Source organism: Pelophylax lessonae (genome assembly GCF_965119305.1).
Source record: "Pelophylax lessonae genome assembly, chromosome: 5".
Lineage (NCBI taxonomy): Eukaryota > Metazoa > Chordata > Amphibia > Anura > Ranidae > Pelophylax > Pelophylax lessonae.
Window position 1 is genome coordinate 348,055,870 of NC_138772.1, and position 9,469 is coordinate 348,065,338.

The window sequence follows — 9,469 nt, forward strand, 5'->3', positions numbered from 1 at the left end:
CAAAGTGTCCTCAATGCTACATTAGCAAAAAATATATCTGATGTAATTTCTTTGCCAAGATTAGTTAATATGCTAAAATTATACTAATTTCAGCAGAACAAGTTCTACTAAAGTTTACACTTTCAGCTTTTAATAATGGGAGATAGTAGAGCACAGTACAAATAAGGCTATGTTAGCTTCAAAATGACTTTTGGCTGGTTGTGTCTGTGAAGTTACCTATACACTAAAAGTAATCCAGCAGGTCAGACACGTTTGACCTAATCTGTAAGTAATCAGCCAGTGTATGGGGTGTGGACATCCCTACCAAATGAGCAACATCTGCTTGAAATATTGTGTGGTTGGGTTAAAAAACTATAAGATGACTGAATCTATCCATGCTAAATCTGCTGTGTACAAACAGGTAGTAGCCATAGCAACAACTGCAGGGACCATCCTTGAATGTGATTCAAGAATAGTTGTTTTCTCTCGTCATCACGTGAAAAATATCTTTGGGTTTCTGAAGAGGAATTTATATTTACCATGTACATGTGTCAAAGTTAATTTCTACCCTCTGTCACTAGTAGGACTATAAATCCTCCTAAACTAGCCCATGGACACCTCCTCAATGGAATCTGCAAACAGTTTTAAGTGATTTTAACTTAATCAAGCACACATCTCTATACTACAGCTCCCATCCATCCTTTGCAAACAGTGTGTTAGTATTTTAGGCATGTGCTAGCCTGATCTGTGACATTACCTGTAAGGCCAGCAAACATAGGCGTGCACACAGGGTGTGCCTGGGCACACCCGATCACCTTGTGCGCATTATCACTCTGTGTGCAGGCAGGGAGATAGGAAAGATCTCCCACTTACCGTTTCTGCCACTTACCAGAGCTTGCAGTGTTGATGAGTGTTGGGCTGGCAGAGGAGTGCGGAGCATACTTGTGCAACAGGCGATTGTAAGGTGGATCCTTCAGGAGGGCTCAGACACACTCTGGATTTTGAATATTGTGTACAACTCTGCTTGCATTGACCCCCTATAATTAAGCGGTCGGTGCTTTCTGGTAAGCATTCCCACACATTGGGTGTCCATGTGGTGAAGGGATCGAAGAGCTTATTTATGTGGAAAAGTCATCCTTTAGAGACTGCACCATTTCAGTTTTCTTGTCGGTGTATGGGACTTTATTCACCAATTTATTATTCACTTATATATTATTTGTTGATGCACTTTGTATTTTGATATTTGATTATGTTGTATATGGACTCACATTACATTTATATTTTATTTAATTTTACATGTAGTGCACTTTAGGTGAGCGCAGCTTTGTACACTTTAGGTGTCGTTTATATCACTCATACGTTTTCACGATTTTGTTGCAGCCCCCTTTTTTGTTTTTTTACCAACATATAATTGTGCCACCTATGCACCTTTATACAGTGGTGTATTTAGGTTTTGTGCTGCCCTAGGCCTGACTAAGTTTGTGCACCCCCTAATTTAAATATGACCCACCCCTTCCTGTAAAGGCCACACCCTTCCTGTTTATGAACCATCCTGACATCTGTACACCGCAGACCACAACCACAGTCTATCTGTGCCTATCAGCATAGCCTTATCAGTTCCCATACGTAAGTTCAGCCTCATCAATGGTCATCACAGTACAGCCCCATCAGTGGCCACCAGTGTAGCCTATCAGTGCCCATTAGTGCAGCCTATCATACCGGCAGGTATCAGTGTGACTGCTTTATGGGTGTGCCAGACTGATTTGCCTCCTGGACCCTGTCCTCTGGCTCAATTAGACCCATGATACTGGCACTAAACCAACAGTGTAGCGGAAGTGGGTGGGGACCCTTTTCGTGCGGGAGCCGGGAGGAGGCTGTTTTTTTCATGATGTGTGCAGCTTTTTTGCTGCCCCCCCGCAAAGTGCCGCCCTAGGCCTGGGCCTTGTTGGCCTAGGCCAAGATACAGCACTGCCTTTATATGCTGCACTGTATAGATTCATTCAATAAAAACCAAAAAGTGCAGCGCTTAAATCAGTATACAATTATATAGCTGAAAAGCTCATATAAAGGAAACAAAAAAGGAGAGGGGATAGTGTCCAAATGAATAGTCCCAATATTAAGTGCAGAGATGTGAATCCACGTGCAAAATAACTTTCTTCCAGTGACACCAGGGAAAAGTGTAGGAAGGGGACACCCTTGTGCTCAGGTATAACAAGCAGCTTACCGAAATTCCGCGGCTGCTCAATTTAATGAGACAGCCTCTCCCAGCTAGTAATAAACCAGTAGGTCAACCGATATCAAGCTCAGGTGCTTCCAAAGACTCCAAAAGCCAAAAGCCGAAAGACTTCTTCTGGCCCAGAAGAAGTCTTTCTTATGACGAAACGTTGGCGATCCCAGACGTAAACGTCCACACGCCCCCCAACGAAGCCGGCTGTTTATCCATATGCTGATCTGGAGACTTGCGGGACGCCGCGGTTAGATCCATGACCGGCACATACTACATGCCTGTTTTTGTCTTTTAAATTGTAAGTAGTTTTTTTAATAAATTTACCTATTGGTTTACGGGATTATGCTATGGGCCTCTGTTTCTTTCTACATATGGCTTTACGTTCAATGGAGTATATGAGAAGTTCCAAGTGTGCCACATACTAATGTGATCGGTTTAACAACACACCAGAAACGGCTTTCGGCTTTTGGAGTCTTTAGAAGCACCTGAGCTTGATATCGGTTGACCTACTGGTTTATTACTAGCTGGGAGAGGCTGTCTCATTAAATTGAGCAGCCACGGAATTTCGGTAAGCTGCTTGTTATACCTGAGCACAAGGGTGTCCCCTTCCTACACTTTTCCCTGGTGTCACTGGAAGAAAGTTATTTTGCACGTGGATTCACATCTCTGCACTTAATATTGGGACTATTCATTTGGACATTATCCCCTCTCCTTTTTTGTTTCCTTTATATGAGCTTTTCAGCTATATAATTGTATACTGATTTCAGCGCTGCACTTTTTGGTTTTTATTGTATTTTTTGAATCACTGTTAGTTGATTTTGTGCCAGCTGCTCACTATTGTTCTCAATCATTTGGTTTTCTGTCACATTTAGCGCGGAAATTTCTCTTCTTTTTATATTACATAGATTCATTCAACACATATTTTTGAGTATTGACCACTCTTTATCCATTTGCGCAGGTACTATTGGCGATTAGCGCCAATTTTTATATCATTCAACTTGCAGGCAGTTCACACTGCCATATGTGAATCACTGGGGGTGTCAATACAAAGTTACGACACCCCCAGATCAGTTAGCATACCTCAGTGCGAACTGTCAGTTCAGACATGAATTGGATCGCATAGGTGAGAACACCCATGCGATCTGATTCTGGTGTGGACCCAAAAAAGGGTCCTTTGCATCGGATTCGGACACAACTCGCAAATTTAGCCATACAATCTGTAAAGGGCTGAATTCGCATCGCATGTGATTTGCAGAGCAGTGCGCTGCGAATCACATACAATGTCTGTCATCCCATATATGTGAACCGGTGCTAACAGTTGCCTGATCTTGACACTAATTACTCTTGCTTGTACAGGTACTACTGCAACACTAAAGGCCCGTACACACGTACCGATCGTCGGCATACAAACGTCGGCGGACGAAAGATCTGCCGATTGTACGCGTGTTAGTATGGTGCCTCCGACAGATGTCTGCGCACAATCCGCGGACAAAAGTCTTTCTTGCAAACATGAAAATTTTTGTCTGCGGACACCAGAACGGACGATTGTTCGCCTGTCAGTACAGAATTCGGCCGACAGACCGCAGATTTGCAAGACTGGGCATGCTCAGAAAATTAAAAACACAGGGAAAGTTAACCATTACATGACATCACTTCTGCAGTCAGCTGAAGTCTGCAGACAAAATTCTTGTGCTGTCCTTGTGCTGTCTTTGCACTTTTCAACAGACACCGACATCCCGGGGAGAAAAGACGAACATTTGTATGCCGACCATCGGTACGTGTGTACGGGGCTTTACAGCCAATAAACTTTTTTTAGAATTAGATTAGAAAGTGCTGCTACTTGCCAAAAACATTATGTTCTAGTATAAAAAACATTTTAAAACTGATTGTAATTTAATTTAGACTTTTTCTGTAGTGCTGATAAAAGGTGTAGTACAAATAAAAAGTATTAGGCCTTGCAAAAAATGTAACAACATAAATATAATCAACATTACTATACATTTATTTCTCTTTAATACAACTATAATTATCCCTGAACAAAATCCACATCTGTCACATAGAAGCATGGCACAATGTAGTCCTTTTTTTCTTTTTTTAGTCTAACGATGCTGGCTACATATAAATGTATTGGCAAAGAAGCTTTACTTTTCCATGAACGTTCACATTTGCCAGTGCATCTGGCTGGTTTTCCACCACTACCCATCAATCTTGTTTGAATGCAGACATATGCAACAAGTTTATGGAAAAAAAGAAAGCTTTATTAACGCTGATTTTTTGACTCCTGGAGCACAATGTACTCTATTAAATATACATATCATGTTTTATGTATTAAGATGCCAGAATTCATAATAAGACCAAAAAAGTAATGAAACTTTAATGCTACATTTCCAATAAGTATATAATACTGTTTAATAACATAAAACTGTCTTAAGGCGTACACGCTTTCATATACTAAAATGGCTACAACTGCCTTTATGTATTGCACTGTGTGATTTCATGTATTTTAAAGTGACAGTTCATTTTTAAACTAGTAACAAAGGAAATATTTTTTATATTAGTATTATGATTTCAAAGGCGACCAGCAATAAACTTACAATTTTTTTTTGTTGTTTTGGAAGATACAGACTTATTAAAAGCGAGATTAAGACAATGCAGTGTTGCTGCATAAAACCAGATTCTGTAATTTTATGGAGAAGGCAATTAATTGGTTGCTGTAGACCAGTGGTCCCCAACCTTTTTGAAGGAAGAAAATTGTGCCAAGGCCCAGGTGAGGGGTGTTTTTTTGCGGGCAATTTGTCAGAGAAATGGCTGGTGTTAGCGCTTCAAACATCACAACACCATGGTTAATATGGTGTCAGGATGTTTGAAGCTTATTATTTCTATTATTACATAGTAATATAAAATGAAATATTTCAACTCATCAACCTATAATGCAGAATCTGTTTCCACAATTGCCACTTCGCCTGCCACCAGATGCAGCGTGTCACTTGCCATGTCTCCTGCCTTCAGATGCAGGTTGTCACTAGTCACATCGTTTGCCACCAGATGCAGCTTGTCACTTGCCACGTCTCCTACCACCAGATGCGGATTTTCACTTGTCACCGTCGCCTGCCACCAGATGCGAATTGTCACTTGCCACTGTTGCCTGCCACCAGATGCAGGTTGTCACTTGTCACGTTGCTTGCCACCAGATGCAGATTGTCACTTGCCATGTTGCCTGCCACCAGATGTGGATTATCACTTGCCACGTCGCCTGCCACCAGATGCAGATTGTCACTTGACATGTCGCCTGCCACCAGAAGTGGATTGTCACTTGCCATGTCGCCTGCCACCAGATGTGGATTGTCACTTGTCACGTTTGCTGCCACCAGATGCAGCTTGTCACTTGCCACGTCGCCTACCACCAGATGTGGATTTTCACTTGCCACCGTGGTCTGCCACCAGATGCGGATTGTCACTTGTCACCGTCGCCTGACACCAGATTGTAACTTGCCACGTCGCCTGCCACAAGATGCAGATTATCACTTGCCAAGTCACTTTCCATGTCCCTTGCCACCATATGCGGATTGTCACTTGCCACCGTCGCCTGCCACCAGATTGTCACTTGCTACGTCGCCTGCCACCAGATGCGGATTGCCACGTCGCTTGCTGCCAGATGCGGATTGTCATTGGCCACATTGCCAGCCACCAGATTTGGATTGTCATTTGCAACGTCGCCTGCCACCAGATGCAGATTGTCCCTTGCCATGTCGCCTGCCCCCAGATGTTGATTGTCACTTGCCACTGTTGCCTGCAACAAGATTGTCACTTGCCACATTGTCTGCGCCCAGATGCAGCTTGTCACTTTCCATGTCGCCTGCCTCAAGATGTGGATTGTCACTTGCCATGTCGCCTGCCACCAGATGCGGATTGTAACTTGCCACGTCGCCTGCCATCGGATGCATATTATCACTTGCCACGCCGCCTGCCACCAGATACAGATTGTCACTTGCCACACCACCTGCCACCAGATGTGGATTGTCACTTGCAACATCGCCTGCCACCAGATGTGGACTGTCACTTGCCACGTCGCCTGCCACCAGTTGCAGTTAGTCACCTGCCACCAGATGCAGATTGTCACTGCATTCGTGGCAGCACAGGCATGCGCATTAGTCCACAGAACACAGAGGCAGGCTTGGAGTGGTGGGTTTCGAGTGAGGGAGAACTGTGATGATGTGGGTCGGGTGGGGAGAGATGATCTTATCTCTCTGCTTGCCCGCCTGACCTTCAACAGTGTAGCAGCCTGGCTGTGAGGGCAAAACAGCGGTGATGCGGGCGGATATCATCTCTGTTTGCCCGCCGCCGCACCTCAGACAGTGCAGCATTTGCAGCCCAGCTGCAAACAGGCTTCAGCCTGGCACCGGGACCCCCGCTGTAGAGAACACCTTTTTTTTTTTTTTTTTTTTATCTATTGTCGAGTGTTATGGTATTTAAGAGAATAAAGTATAACCTACATCTATAGCTAAACACAGAATGATAAAGAGATCCCTAGAGTATGTCTTTAAATGCTAAATATAAAACATTTTTGGGCGATAATACTACCAATTAGTTGTTTTAAGTAAAAAGAAAGTCATTATTAGGCCCAGGCAGAAAGGAAAAAAAAACAATTATTGTTAATATACAGTAGGTAAAGAGTGCAATTTGTTTATGCTTTTTCTCTGTTTATAATGACACTATTTGTACATGGTGAGGTCATTTACAAATTAAAAAAAGGTTTTGGAAGTATATAATGCAGTGCTAAGAAAACACACTAAACTAAATAAATAGAAAACATTTTTTAGTATTATTGGTAATAATAAAAAAAATTAAAAAAACAAAAAAGTCCACAGAAAATTGTTAGCTAAGGAGAGAAGGAGAAAAAGGAGTTAATTGGGACGGATTAAAGTTAACTAAGGATCTATAAGACTTATAAGATTTACTTTTGGTCAAAAATTCCGGTGTGTGTGTGTGTGTGTGTGTGTGTGTGTGTGTGTATGTATATATGTATGTATGTATATATATATATATATATATTTTTTTTTTTTTCTTTTTACTGGTTGCTTTAACCGACATTATGTGCAAATAGTATAAAAATAGTGTAATAATAATATTATTACAGTGTATTTTATGAACAAAGCCTGTATTTGGTGCAGACTGTGCTCCTGCAACACAGACAATGACAGATAACTCCTGCAACAAGATGGAGCAACAGCAAGCCTGAGCAGAGAAAAACAAATAACTGAATTGTAGCTTGTATATATTCAGCACCTGAGCTCTATGATGATATGCAAATGACAATGGAGCTAATGGACCAATATTATTGCTCCTTCGGGGTCGGAAGAGTTTAGGAAGTATGCAGTCCTGTGTACTTTATATAGGTCAGTGACATTTTGGTTTCTAATCTACATCTGAGTGGAAGTCTATCTACCACTGATTGCTTCATAACTAAGAGGCATATTTAGAAAACGCAGAAGTAGAAAAGAGGAAGTCTGAACAAGTAACTACTTCTTCTCATTGTTGGTCTAAAATCCTAAATTGACAGATAAACAAAACATTCCTTCGATACCAGTCATTTCTGAGAAAAAAAAACAGCTCAGCCTAAGATCATAGCTACCATGAATGATGAAAATGAACTGTCACTGGTGGATTTGTATCACGTTCACCAGGCTAAGGGAAAATAACATTGCAAAGTGAACAGCCTATTTGCCATTAGTAAATCAACCCCTATATCATTATTTGTCTTTACTGAATATTCATTTTCTTTAGCTAAAAAAAAAAAAAGAATTTTGCAATCCTGATCAGGCTATACAGCAGTTACTATCATAGATTGTTTATTACATTGTGCAATTAGTACCTAGTTTTTTCTTAATTATATTTATTTATGTTACCCATTGTCAATGTGCACAAGCTGTGTCATTATTCAAGCACCTGCAACTACTTCTTTTGTATGACTCTTTTCTATGAAAGGTTTTTCTAGAGCTTCTTTTCTAAGGTCTTTTGACCTTCATAATATATATTTTTTTTATTGCTTACAATTTGTACGAGACGTGCTGACATGTGTGGAGTCTAATTTTCTGGTGGTAAAAAATGACATAATCATTTTGTGCTGGTTTATAAGTATGAAAATATCTAATCACTAAAATGTCACAATCATAAAGTTTGTTCCACTGTCTGTGTTTCACCTAAATTACTGTTAATTCTGACTTCTTAAATATGTTAAATACTAGAATATAAAGAAACATTAACTCTGAGGCCAATTCTGAGGGTACAACACACCGGGACATCCTAAATAATTGAACTATTTAGACTCTGGGGCTGATTTGCCATGACTAATGCAAAAAAAACCCCCCAAAAAATCCCCAGAAAAAATGGAACAATTATGCAGAACAGCGTTCTCTTTCCCATTTCCAAGTTATAAATCTGGTTTTACATTGAAGTGAACTGCAGTCAGCTTGGGGTCTAATTTAGTCTAGGGATATAACAAATGAGAATAATTACCTAATTTACCACTCTCACAGGCTTCCTCCCCTTCCTAGTCTATTCATGCTCCACCCCACAAAGCCACTACACTTCTCTGGTCATACAGCAACTCCTTTGCTAATGAATTGATGTACATCAGTGGTTCTATGTTGTATGTGAGGACGTCAAAAGCCTGCCAGGGCTCAAGCAGGAGTAGGAGCAGGGAAGAGCTCTTAAGGCTGCTAGAGAATGGGGAATAAAGTTAATTTGCCTCCGTTATATAAGATCCATTAGACCCTTAAGAGGCTTTTCCACTGCATGGTACGGCTCAGTTTGGCGCTTTTCCACTGCATGGTACCGCATAGTACGTGTTAGAACGGTTCGCTATGTTTTGGTACAGCGGCGCTTTTCCACTACATGGTACGGCTCGCTTAACTACTTAAGCCCCGGAAGATTTTACCCCCTTCCTGACCAGGGCCTATTTTGCGATTCGGCACTGCGTGACTTTAACGGACAATTGCGTGGTCGTGCGACGCTGTACCTAAACGAATTTGGCATCCTTTTTTTCCCACAAACAGAGCTTTCTTTTGGTGGTATTTGATCACCTGTGTGATTTTTTGATCATGTGCTATAAACAAAAAAAGAGCGTCAATTTTGCAAAAATAACAATATTTTTCACATTTTTTTATATGAAATTCCCCCCCCCCAAAAAAATGTAAAAATCAAAATTTTTTAACATTTTAGGCCAATTTTTTTTTTACCATATGTTTGGTAAAAAAAATCTCA